Here is a 12,937-nt window from a genome sequence, read left to right on the forward strand (position 1 = left end):
AAAATTATCCCTACATTTGTTGATTTTAATATTTGAGTTTCTTTAAAGTTAACTCTATTATTATTTTTCAATGCATTAAACAGAGTGGGCCATCATTTATGAGATGCCCTAAAATAAGAGTTTTTTGGCATTTATTTTTCCACACAACCAACCATTCAATTATTCTTGTTACATACTAGCAAAGCAATCCAAGTAATACAACCAAATATCAATTTCAAATTTAAAAACACCATATATATTTTTATTTAGAAGCTAGTATATTTTCTTTTGAAAAATTTTGCCTCTCTTGATAATAAATGCCCCATTCTAAGACATGTATTACTTTCTAGCCCTCAATTTTGATACAAAATTTTATCCAACTAACCATTTTCTTAATATGGGCACTAATAAATATATGTATACATCTTTTCTTTTACACAGAACAAGGTTACAAATAAGTACAAATGAGGTCCCCAATTTTTTCTATTTTTTTCTATAGTCCAGGAGAGGGGAGTTGAGACTAATTCTCTTTCCTGAGCTATCTATCTCATCTTTCCACTCTCCTTCATTGGTTTGAGATACAGTTGTCCTTGGTTGGTTTGACAGACATTTTCGGAGTATCCCAAAATTTTATGGTATGATCTTTTTCATTGAATATAAGATGATGATCATCTTCTCCCCTATTAATATTTATATACAAACAAATTATTAGAAATATCATATAACACATATCATGCTAATTTACAAATGCTCTTGGTACCACATACCTGGTGGGTTATATGGTTGGGAGCTTATTCCATCATTTTTAGCATTTAGAACAGTATCAATCATCCATTAATTTGGCTTGGAGCATTTTCTTCATTGTTTGCTAAAATAAGTAAAGAAATACAAGTAACTTATAATGATATATAAACAACTTTTTTATACAAAAATTATGAATATTTGAGGTCAAATTAGAGAAACAACAATTTGGACCATAGGAAAAACGTAAGATATCAAGATCTGATGGGAGTCATGTCTTCTGCCATTTGCCATTTTATTAGCCTCCTTGGAAAAAATTGAACCATTCACAACTACATAAATTATATTTAAAAAATCTCTCTCATAGGAATACATTTACTATGACCATTACTAATATTCAATAATTCTTTTACATAAATCTTAAAAATAAACATAGATAGATAAAATTAGAGGAACATGAATAAAAGCAAGAGCAGAGTAATAGTGATATACCCAGAGTGATAGCCACATACCAGGCATATATATAAATTGTATATAATATATGTTCTATATAGGTGTACGGAAAAAAGAGGTTTGGAAAAGAACTTTGTGAGCCCTTCTTTGCAATTAGAAGATTGCCCCCCTTTGCCTAATCACAACATTTGATTTATATTGAGAAATGTTAACCTTCTAGAATGCTCTATAATGCTCTATTGTTAGTCTTTCATGCTTCTAGAATGTGCAATGGGCCTTGAAACTATACCCATTCAATTTAAGGCCTCCATAAATATGACTATTTTAAAATATTGAATTTTTAGGCCTTTATACAAGTGATTATTTTGAAATATTTAATTTTAAGGGCCCTAAATTAAGCCCAAAAGCTAATCCCAAAACCCTAAACAATAGTTAGAATTACATAATTTACTATTATAGTTATTATTTATATCCATAAAATATATTCAATTATAGGGTAAAATATTAAATTACTCTAAGTTTTTAGATAAGTAATGGTTGTTTACTTTGGTGATGTAGCATAAGAAATTAAATTTTAAAAAGATTAAAAATTCAAAGACCTCAACAATATATTATTGAAAAAGTAAAAAATTATATCATTGAATATTTTTATCAATAAACAAAAAGTAGGTTACTAAAAATTTAAATCGAATAGTTTTGTCAGCGTTAATTTGTTTTTTTACTATAAATTTAATAATAAATCATGTACTTTGTAAATTTATCAATTATATTACTTAATCAAGTCCTTTGGCGCAAAGTAAGTTTATCATAGTTTTTAAATGGAAAAAAGTACTCAGAATAGTTCTCATTTCTATCTTGTGTTTCAAACTGTGTTATATTTGTTTGTAATAATTTTTTTATGAAGAATTTATCTAATTTTTTAGTTTTCTAAAAACTCACTGTAATTTGATGTTTTACATTATATGTGAATATTTTATATACATAAAATAATAATTTTGCAAAATATTTTAGGTCCGTAAACTTCCCCAACCAAAAATAATTGAAAACATTTAATGTAAATGAATTGATAATTATATGGGATAATAAGTAGAAAATATTGATACTCAGTAGATTTTGATAATCACACTTATACCTAAAAGCATATTTTATTTCATTTATTTTAGCAACATGTTTATCAATTTATACTCTCTTTTTCTCACCATCATTTCAAGATGAAGCTTCCATGAAACAGTTATACCAAACACACCTTTAGCCTACTCTTTAAGTAATATTTATTATAAAACACTCATTTTCATTAATAAAATATTAGTGCATTAATTAAATATCATATTATATTTGATATAAAATACTCATTTTCATCAAAGCATTTTATTGACGGAACTGGCTTATGTGCAAGCTGCTACTATCATTGCGAAGGGAAAACGGGGTGATATATTATTGAATCTCTTAATCGTTTCATTTAAGTGATTAAAAATATTTCTTTTTTTATTAAGTTGGTAAGAGACCATGACTGAGTCATTAGTTAGCCCATTAGCAGTCGAATCTACCCAAAATTCTATGTGTTTTGTACTTTTTGTTATTTGTTATTTGCGTTGAATATCGATTGTCAGCTTGTTGATAACATAAATGCAACCTTAACAACATGTTGTCTCAGTAGTTTAAAAATATTTTGTAATATTTAAAAAATGGGCACATTAGACAAACCACCTATTCCCCACTCTAATGTGTAATTTCATTTGGTATTAGAGCTCGTACACTAACATTTCTGTAACAGAGAAGTATTGATCAAGTATATAACTGATTTCTTTAAAAAGCTGATTTATGGACTCTTATTATCACCAGAACTACAAATTGAATGGAAACTTATTTGTGATGAGATCCACTTGTGTTAAGGATTATTAAAAAAGGTCCATAAATATATGTATACATCTTTTCTTTTACACAGAGTAAGGTTACAAATAAGTACAAATCAGGTCCCCAATTTTTTCTATTTTTTTCTATAGTCCAGGGGAGGGGAGTTGGGGCTAATTCTCTTTCCTGGGCTATCTATCTCATCTTTCGACTCTCCTTCATTGGTTTGAGATACAGTTCTCCTTCTTTGGTTTGACCGACATTTTCCGAGTATCCCAAAGTTTTATGGTATGATCTTTTCCATTAAATATAAGATGATGGCCATCTTCTCCCCTGTTAATATTTATATACAAACAAATTATTAGAAATATCATATAAAACATATCATGCTAATTTACAAATGCTCTTGGTACCACATACCTGGAGGGTTATATGGTTGGGAGCTTATTCCATCATTTTTAGCATTTAGAACAGTATCAATCATCCATTAATTTGGTTTGGAGCATTTTCTTCATTGTTTGCTAAAATAAGTAAAGAAATACAAGTAACTTATAATGATATATAAACAACTTTTCTATACAAAAATTATGAATATTTGAGGTCAAATTAGAGAAACAACAACTTGGACCGTAGGAAAAACGTAAGATATCAAGATCTGATGGGAGCCATGTCTTCTGCCATTTGCCATTTTATTAGCCTCCTTGGAAAAAATTAAACCATTCACAACTACATAAATTATATGTAAAAGATCTCTCTCATAGGAATACATTTACTATGACCATTACTAATATTCTATAATTCTTTTACATAAATCTTAAAAATAAACATAGGTAGATAAAATTAGAGGAACATTAATAAAAGTAAGAGCAGAGTAATAGTGACATACTCAGAGTGATAGCCACATACCAGGCTTATATATAAATTGTATATAATATCTGTTCTATCTCGGTGGAGGGAGAAACGATGTTTGGAAAAGAACTTTATGAGTCCTTCTTTGCAATTAGAAGATTGCCCCCTTTGCCTAATCACAACATTTGATTTATATTGAGAAATCTTAACCTTCTAGAATGCTCTATTGTTAGTCTTTAATGCTTCTAGAATGTGCAATGGGACTTGAAACTATACCCATTCAATTTAAGGTCTCAATAAATATGACTATTTTAAAATATTCAATTTTTAGGCCTTTATACAAGTGACTATTTTGAAATATTTAATTTTATGGGCCGTAAATTAAGCCCAAAAGCTAATCCCAAAACGGTAAACAATAGTTAGAATTATATAATTTACTATTATAGTTATTATTTATATCCATAAAATATATTCAATTATAGTGTAAAATATTAAATTACTCTAAGTTTTTAGATAAGTAATGGTTGTTTACTTTGGTGATGTAGCACAAGAAATTATATTTTTAAAAGATTAAAAATTCAAAGACCACACCAAAAAATTAAATTACATTTAATGTTGTTAAAAAGATTAAAAATTCAAAGACCTCAACAATATATTATTGAAAAAGTAAAAAATTATATCATTGAATATTTTTATCAATAAACAAAAAGTAGGTTACTAAAAATTTAAATCGAATATTTTTGTCAGCGTTAATTTGTTTTTTTACTATAAATTTAATAATAAATCATGTACTTTGTAAATTTATCAATTATATTACTTAATCAAGTCCTTTGGCGCAAAGTAAGTTTATCATAGTTTTTAAATGGAAAAAAGTACTCAGAATAGTTCTCATTTCTATCTTGTGTTTCAAACTGTGTTATATTTGTTTGTAATAATTTTTTTATGAAGAATTTATCTAATTTTTTAGTTTTCTAAAAACTCAGTGTAATTTGATGTTTTACATTATATGTGAATATTTTATATACATAAAATAATAATTTTGCAAAATATTTTAGGTCCGTAAACTTCCCCAACCAAAAATAATTGAAAACATTTAATGCAAATGAATTGATAATTATATGGGGTAATAAATAGAAAATATTGATACTCAGTAGATTTTGATAATCACACTTATACCTAAAAGCATATTTTATTTCATTTATTTTAGCAACATGTTTACCACTTTATACTCTCTTTTTCTCACCATCATTTCAAGATTAAGCCTCCATGAAACAGTTATACCAAACACACCTTTAGCCTACTCTTTAAGTAATATTTATTATAAACACTCATTTTAATTAATAAAATATTAGTGCATTAATTAAATATCATATTATATTTGATATAAAATACTTATTTTCATCGCCAAATAGTTCTTACAAAGCATTTTATTGAGGGAACGGGCTTATCCGCAAGCTGTTACTATCATTGCGAAGGGAAAACGGGGTTATATATTATTGAATCTCTTAATTGTTTTATTTAAGTGATTAAAAATATTTTTTTTTTATTAAGTTGGTAAGAGACCATGATTGAGCCATTAGTTAGTTGATTAGCGGTCGAATCTACCCAAAATTCTATGTGTTTTGTACTTTTTGTTATTTGTTATTTACGTTGAATATCGATTGTCAGCTTGTTGATAACATAAATGCAACCTTAACAACATGTTGTCTCAGTAGTTTGTAAATATTCGGTAATATTTGAAAAATGGGCACGTTAGACAAACCACATATTCCTCCCCGTCTAATGTGTAATTTCATTTGGTATTAGAGCTGGTACATTAACATTTCTGTAACAGAAAAGTATTGATCAAGTGGATAACTCATTTCTTTAAAAAGCTGATTTCTGGACTCTTATTCTCATGAGAACTAAAAACTACAATACGTTGAATGGAAACTCATTTGTCGTGAGATCCACTTGTGTTGAGGATTATTGAAATAGGTCCAGAAATGAATTTCTTGGTAAGTACGGCAAGGTCAAAGATGTTGATATTTTAACTCCATATGAGCTCACAAAGCTTCGTTACAATTGAAAAGCTAGAAGTTCACTTCTAATGAGTTTGAATCAACCCGAATATGATAAATTTTATTTACTTGAAATACTAAAGATATTTGGGATGTTCTTGGGAGTTATCATGAAGGGTTTAAATAATTAAAGAAGGTAAAACTTAGTGTACTTCTAAGTGATCACTACAAGGATTTGAATCATACAACATTTTTCAACCGTTGTTTGGAAAACATATTTTTAGTTGCGTATCGAGGTGCGGTCTCTTTGAACTCATACAATGATTCTACATCATTGTAAATATAACATTACACAACATTTTTAAAAGTTTTGTCTGCGTATATTCGCATAACGGAAAAGACCCTTTCTTATTTTCTGATACAATTATTTCTACACCATCGTTGCAATACAAATGCACAATGGTTGAAGAAAATGTTATCTGAATAGTTTATGATTTCAGTTTATTTTTCACATAATGGTTTATACGAAATAAAATATTGTATGAGTTAATTTGGCAAAAGGTTTCTGTTTTTTATATTGTTATTTAGCTATCCAGAAATAGTTTTTGGACAACAAAGATATTGTTGAAATTCATACAACATAACAGTTTATTAAGTTATATAAAATAGTAAATAACCACCTTAGAATCCATTTATAACAATAGTTTCAAATTTTTCCAATTTTTTTAATCTTTCTCAAACAACTGTGGTTGTATTCAATTATATACTATCAAATATATAAGAAATAGTTTTGTGTATAAACAATTATTTTAATGTTATCTCAGAATTGAAATTAAGATTCAATACAAATGTTATAAAATATAAATATAACTATAAGTATAAATTTATGCCTAGCAATGTACACTAAGATGCAATTATTCAAAATAAAATAAAGTATCTCTTCTTCTTCTTCTTCAAGGAGTTAAAGAACTCCTCAACAATTTTGATCAAGCGAGATGATGACCATGCTCAACTTGTATCATAAATATTGATATGCACTTTTAACCCATTAACCTAGTGATATGGAAATTCTCTTCTTCTTCCAAAATCCACTTAGATGCTATAGTTAACTAGAATTCTATCAATAGACATTGGTCCTTAGACATTGGTTGGTCAAATGACTGATGTTAAAGACATCGGATCAATTTTAAGTGATGTTACTTCTTTTATTAGACATCGGTTAGCAAATTACCCGTTGTCTATAGTTATTTATTTTAAATGATAAACGTTAGTTAGACATTGATTTTTGATATAACCGATGTCATTTTTTTAGAAATCGGTTTGTGTTTTCAGCCGTTGTCGATGATTAACTTAAAAAAATTAAAAATACATGTGAAAACTTTCCCCCCTTTATTTCCCAAATATTCCCCCTAACCAAAAAATACAATATTTCCCCCCTCAGGACCAAAATCTTTTCCTGTCTCTCTCTCACTCTAACTCTGCTCTCTCTCTCTCTCAGCTCACTCTGGTCTCTCTCTACATCTCTCTCTCTCTAAGGGTTGATGATAACAAACTTCTGAAGTACAATATCATCGAATTTAGAATATCAGAGTGATTCAGGAGCTTATCATCTTAGAATCAAAGAAGTTTACGTTTTACTTACCACCACTAGGATTCATGTAGGATATGTTAAATGATTGTGCCTTCTAATTCTTTTCGCAATTCTATCCATTCAAATCTTATTAGCTTAAAATAGTTCATGTTAGTCCAATAGATTGGATAAAAACTACTCTAAAGTAACAAGATTGACATAAAATAATCAGAGTTTAGCATTACAGAATGATTGTTTAAAGTCAAAAGATCAATTACTCATGCTAAGAGTTTATTTAATAAGAATAAACCAATGTTGATTAGTCACAACAAGACTAAATCAATTATACTATTCTCCTGACATACAATATCACAACTGTGTCTAGTTATGTTGCACATTTATTCTAGTACAAGTTCTGATAATCAAAAAATCGGAGTGACCTAAAAGTCTACTATCGGAGTGACTCGGGATCTAGTACCCAAATATCATACAAAATCTTAAATCAGAGCATGAGAGATCTGTGTGTGCGCGCTAAAAATAAATATCAATATCATAAGTATTTGCATCATATAAAGCATTTAGCATAAAAGCATACAAATAACTTATATATTGCTTCAAAAACTCTAACTTACTTACTAACTAGCATATAACATGTAAATCATGGTGATCAGTTAGCTTCAAAAGTTTATAAAGATAGATAAATATAATTATAATAGATATGTAAACTTACATTCCCCTCAACGTATCATCATATGGGTAGTAAAGTTTACCCGCATCAAGTTATATTTGTTAATTTCACTGCTAAAAATATCAAGAACCTATTCAGTAAATATTTAACGTACAATAAATTCCTTCTACCCTACAATATCCCGATTAAATACAAGGCATGGATCTCGTGTCAAGCCTATCTAACTTGATCATATATTTTCCTCTTCATTATGCCTAGTTCTTTTTAATTAAAATTAGAAACTTCTTTCTAATTTCTTTCACTCTGGCCAGAGATTCCTGAACTAACATAAGTGGAATGGCATAGGATATTCTATTCTTTCACTAGAAAGAGCAGATCCTTTATTGATCATTCCCTATCTTCGTGTACAAATTTCTACACCCAGAAGAGCCCTTATTATTATCGCTGGAGACTAAGAAGTAAACCAAAGTATAGTTCGGTGTACACAAGATGACTATGATGACCTTAAATCTAAGGACACTTGTACAACTATCACTATGTGAACAACTGCTGACACGTGAGTGAACTCCATCAGTTGTTCAGTTGTGCGAGTCATGCTCAGTGAACTAATTCTATAATAAGTACCTACATACTAGTTATAGTGTCACCACACAAATGTTTATGAGAATATACATCCTTCATAATGAAGCAAGCATAGTATGTACCGATCTTTGCGGATTACTAATTACTAGTTAGTAATCATACGATGAGGAACTATTTAAATTCATAGTTATCATCTTTTAGGTCTCATTATTATGATCTCATCATAATCCATAAAAAGCTTTACTCTAAACTATGGTATATCTTATTTAAACACTTAAATAGATAAAGCCCATAATAAAAACAAAACAAGTCTTTTATTAATATAATTGAAATCAAAACAAATTACATAAAAGTTATGCCTAAATCATCATACATGATTGGACTTGGGACACATCTCTTTCAATCTCCCACTTGTACTAAAGTCAATCACTCTAGTACCTAATACCCATCTTGTCTTTATGACGATCAAAGTGACTTTGAGAAAGTGGCTTTGTTAATGGGTCTACTATGTTGTTATGTGTGTCAACTCTTTTTATATTGACATCTCCTCTTTCTACAATCTCCTTAATTAGATGAAAGGACCGTAGGACATGCTTGGAATTCTTATGAGATCTTGGTTCCTTAGCTTGTGCTATTGCCACATTGTTGTCACAGTACAACATTATTGGCTCTTCAATGCTAGGAACAACTCCCAACTCAGAAACAAATTTCTTAATCCAAACAGCTTCTTTTGCAGCTTCACTTGCAGCTATATACTCTGCTTGTGTTGTGGAGTCAGCCGTCGTTGACTGTTTGGAACTATTTCAACTAATTGCCCCACCATTTAGGGTAAACACATAGCCTGACATGGGTTTACTATCATCTATTTCTGACTGAAAACTAGAGTTTGTATACCCCTCTATTTTCAACTCAGAACCACCATAAACAAGAAAAATTTTCTTAGTCCTTCTCAAGAACTTTAGGATGTTTTTCACCGCTTTCCAGTATTCTTCACCTGGATCGGACTGAAATCTGCTTATCACACTAAGTGAGTGAGGAACATCAGGCCGAGTACATAACATCGCGTACATGATAGATCCTATTACAGAAGCATAAGGAATCCTACTCATACGCTCTCTCTCCTCAGATGTCTTTGGAGACATTTTCTTGGAAAGAGAAACTCCATGACTCATGGGAATGAGTCCTCTCTTGGAGTTTTCCCTGTTATATCTCTGTAGCACTTTTTCAATGTATGTACTTTGGGTCAAGCCTAACATTCTCTTCGATCTATCTCTATAGATCTTCATTCCAAGAATGTAAGATGCCTCTCCCAAGTCCTTCATCGTGAAGTTCTTAGATAACTACACTTTGACTGATTGAAGCATCGGTATATCATTCCCAACGACAAGTATGTCATCCACATACAATATTATGAATATTACCGCTCTCCCACTAACCTTCTTGTAGATGCATGATTCATCCATATTTTTGATGAAATTAAAATCTTTGATTGTCTCATCAAAACGGGCGTTCCATGTGCGAGAAGCTTGCCTCAGTCCGTATATAGATCGATTCAGCATACAAACTAGATAATCATTTCCTTTAGAAACAAATCCTTCTGGTTGTGTCATATACACATCCTCTTCAAGTTTCCCATTGAGGATGGCCATTTTCAAGTCCATTTTCCAGATCTCATAGTCATTGAGGATGGCCATTTTCATGTCCATTTCTCATTGAGTAAGCCGCAATCGCGAGAAAAATCCGAATGGATTTAAGCAAGGCTGCCGGCGAATAGATTTCATCAAAGTCAATCCCTTGTTTTTTTTTAAATCCTTTTGACACGAGCCTAGCCTTATAGGTCTCCACCTGGACATCTGCTCCAATCTTTCTCTTATATACCCACTTGCACCCAATAGGCTTAACACTTTTAGGTGCCTCAACCAGAGTCCACACTTGGTTGGCATACATGGAGTCCATTTCAGATTTTATGGCACTCTGCCATTTCTCTGAGTCATCACAACTCATAGCCTCATCATAGGTCATAGGGTCTTCTCCATCAATAAGTGACAATTAATTGTCATTCTCAATGACAAGGCCATAATACCTCCCAGGTTGACAAAATACCCTATTTGACCTATGTACAGGCTATTCTACAGAAGGTTGTACTTTCTGAATAGGTACTTCCTCTTGAACCATTGTCGGTTGTGTTTCTTGAACTTCATTAAGTTCAACCTTGCTCTCACTGTTCCCTGCAAGGATAAACTGTTTCTCCAAAAAGGTCGCGTGTCTGGAAACAAACACCATTTGTTCAATGTAAAAGTAATATCCTAAAGTCTCTTTTGGATATCCCACAAACATAAATTTTACGGATCTTGATTCCAGCTTTTCAGGTTCAACTTTCTTGACAAAAGCCGGACATCCCCAAATCTTAATTTGTTTAAGACTTGGCTTCCCTCTTTTTTATATCTCATATGGAGTTTTCGGAATAGATTTAGAAGGTACCTTGTTCAGTAAATATGCTGAAATTTCTAAGGCATAACCCCAAAGGGGTACTGGAAGATCTGTATAGCTCATCATGGAATGAACCATGTCCAAAAAAGTCCGGTTCCTCCTTTCAGAAACTCCGTTCAATTATGAAGTTGCAGGAGGTGTCCATTGTGATAGTATACCGTTTTATTTGAGATGATTTAGAAACTCCCCACTTAAGTATTCACCTCCTCGATCTGATCGAAGAATTTTATTACTTTTCTTGGTTTGTTTCTCATCTTCATATCTATACTCTTTGAACTTTTCAAAAGCTTTGGACATGTATTTCATTAAATACACATATCTAAATCTAGATTTATCATCTGTGAAAGTAATGAAGTATGAAAATCCTCCCATAGATTGTGTTGACATTGGTCCACATACATCTGTGTGTACCAAGTCTAACACGTCCAAAACTCTCTCTTTATGTCCATTAAATGGAGATTTGATCATCTTACCCATGAGACAAGATTAACATACCGGATAAGATTCAAAATCAAATGGTTCAAGTAACCCATCCTGATGTAATTAGCGTAATCTTTTCTCACTAATATGACCTAGCCTACAATGCCATAAATAGGTCAGATTTTCATCATCTCATTTTCTTTTATTAGTTTTTTTCAATCTGAACTAAATCATTTCCTAAGTCACATACATACAAACCATTATTTAAAGTACCACAACTATAAAAAACTTTATTTCTAAGAATAGAACATTCATTATTCTTAATAATAAATGAATAACCATCCAAATCCAACATAGGAATAGAAATAATATTCCTCACAATAGAGGGAACGTAATAACAATTATTCAAAACAATAGTCTTTTAGCCTCTAGTGAAATCATTTTCAAGAAGAAATTCTGAGAGAGTATCATACCATGTTCTTAGCGCTTGCTTAAAACCATAAAGATCTTTGAAGAGTAAATACACAAAATCATGTAATTCAGGATCTATGAAGCTAGGGGGTTGCTCCATATAGACCGCTTCTTCAAGTTCACCATTCAGGAAAGCACTTTTCACGTCCATGTGATATACCTTGAAATATGAATATGTTGCAAATGCTAAAAACATCCCGATGGTTTCAAGTCTAGCAACTGGTGTGAAGGTTTTCTTGTAGTCAATTCCTTCATCTTGAGAATGTCCCTTAGCAACCAGTCCCACCTTATTCCTTGTAACAATTCCATCTCCATCAAGCTTATTTCAGAAAACCCACTTGGTGCCAATCACATATTTATCTTTAGGCCTGGGTACAAGCTTCCACACTTTCTGTCTTTCAAACTGATTGAGTTCTTCTTGCATAGCAATCACCCAAACTGGATCTCCAAGAGCTTCATCTACTTTCTTTGATTTCATTTGAGATAGAAATCTAGAATAAAGACATTCATTCGCGGTAGCTCTTCTAGTCAGGACAGTTATTTTTGCCTTGCCAATGATCAAATCAAGAGTATCAGATTTATTCCACCTGATTACTTTAGGCAAGTTAGCTTTTGATGATTCAGCATGTTCTTCATTCTGATCATTCTGACTAGGGGATCCTTGTTCTTCTTCTTGTTATTCTCTTTTTAAGTTAATTCCAGCTTGATCTCTATAATAGGGTGCTTAAGGATCTGTTTCCGAAATAATGTGACTCTCCTCTTCTACATTTCACTACGCCATAGATGGCCTATCGCAATGGTTTAATCATTTGAGTTACAAAATTATGTTACCTTAGCTATGCT

At 31.0% G+C, this 12,937-nt stretch overlaps 1 long non-coding RNA gene across 1 annotated transcript; it reads right to left on the bottom strand.

The window, feature by feature from the left end:
- Window positions 1-284: 284 nt before the first annotated feature.
- On the bottom strand, window positions 285-1,330 carry LOC141672934 (uncharacterized). Its single transcript, XR_012555742.1, has 3 exons — window positions 1,213-1,330; window positions 747-847; window positions 285-659 (listed from the first exon to the last, which is right to left on the bottom strand). It is a non-coding gene; the product is annotated as an uncharacterized LOC141672934 (long non-coding RNA).
- Window positions 1,331-12,937: the final 11,607 nt, after the last annotated feature.

The sequence above is a fragment of the Apium graveolens genome, chromosome 7, assembly GCF_009905375.1.
Source record: "Apium graveolens cultivar Ventura chromosome 7, ASM990537v1, whole genome shotgun sequence".
Classification (NCBI taxonomy): Eukaryota; Viridiplantae; Streptophyta; class Magnoliopsida; order Apiales; family Apiaceae; genus Apium; species Apium graveolens.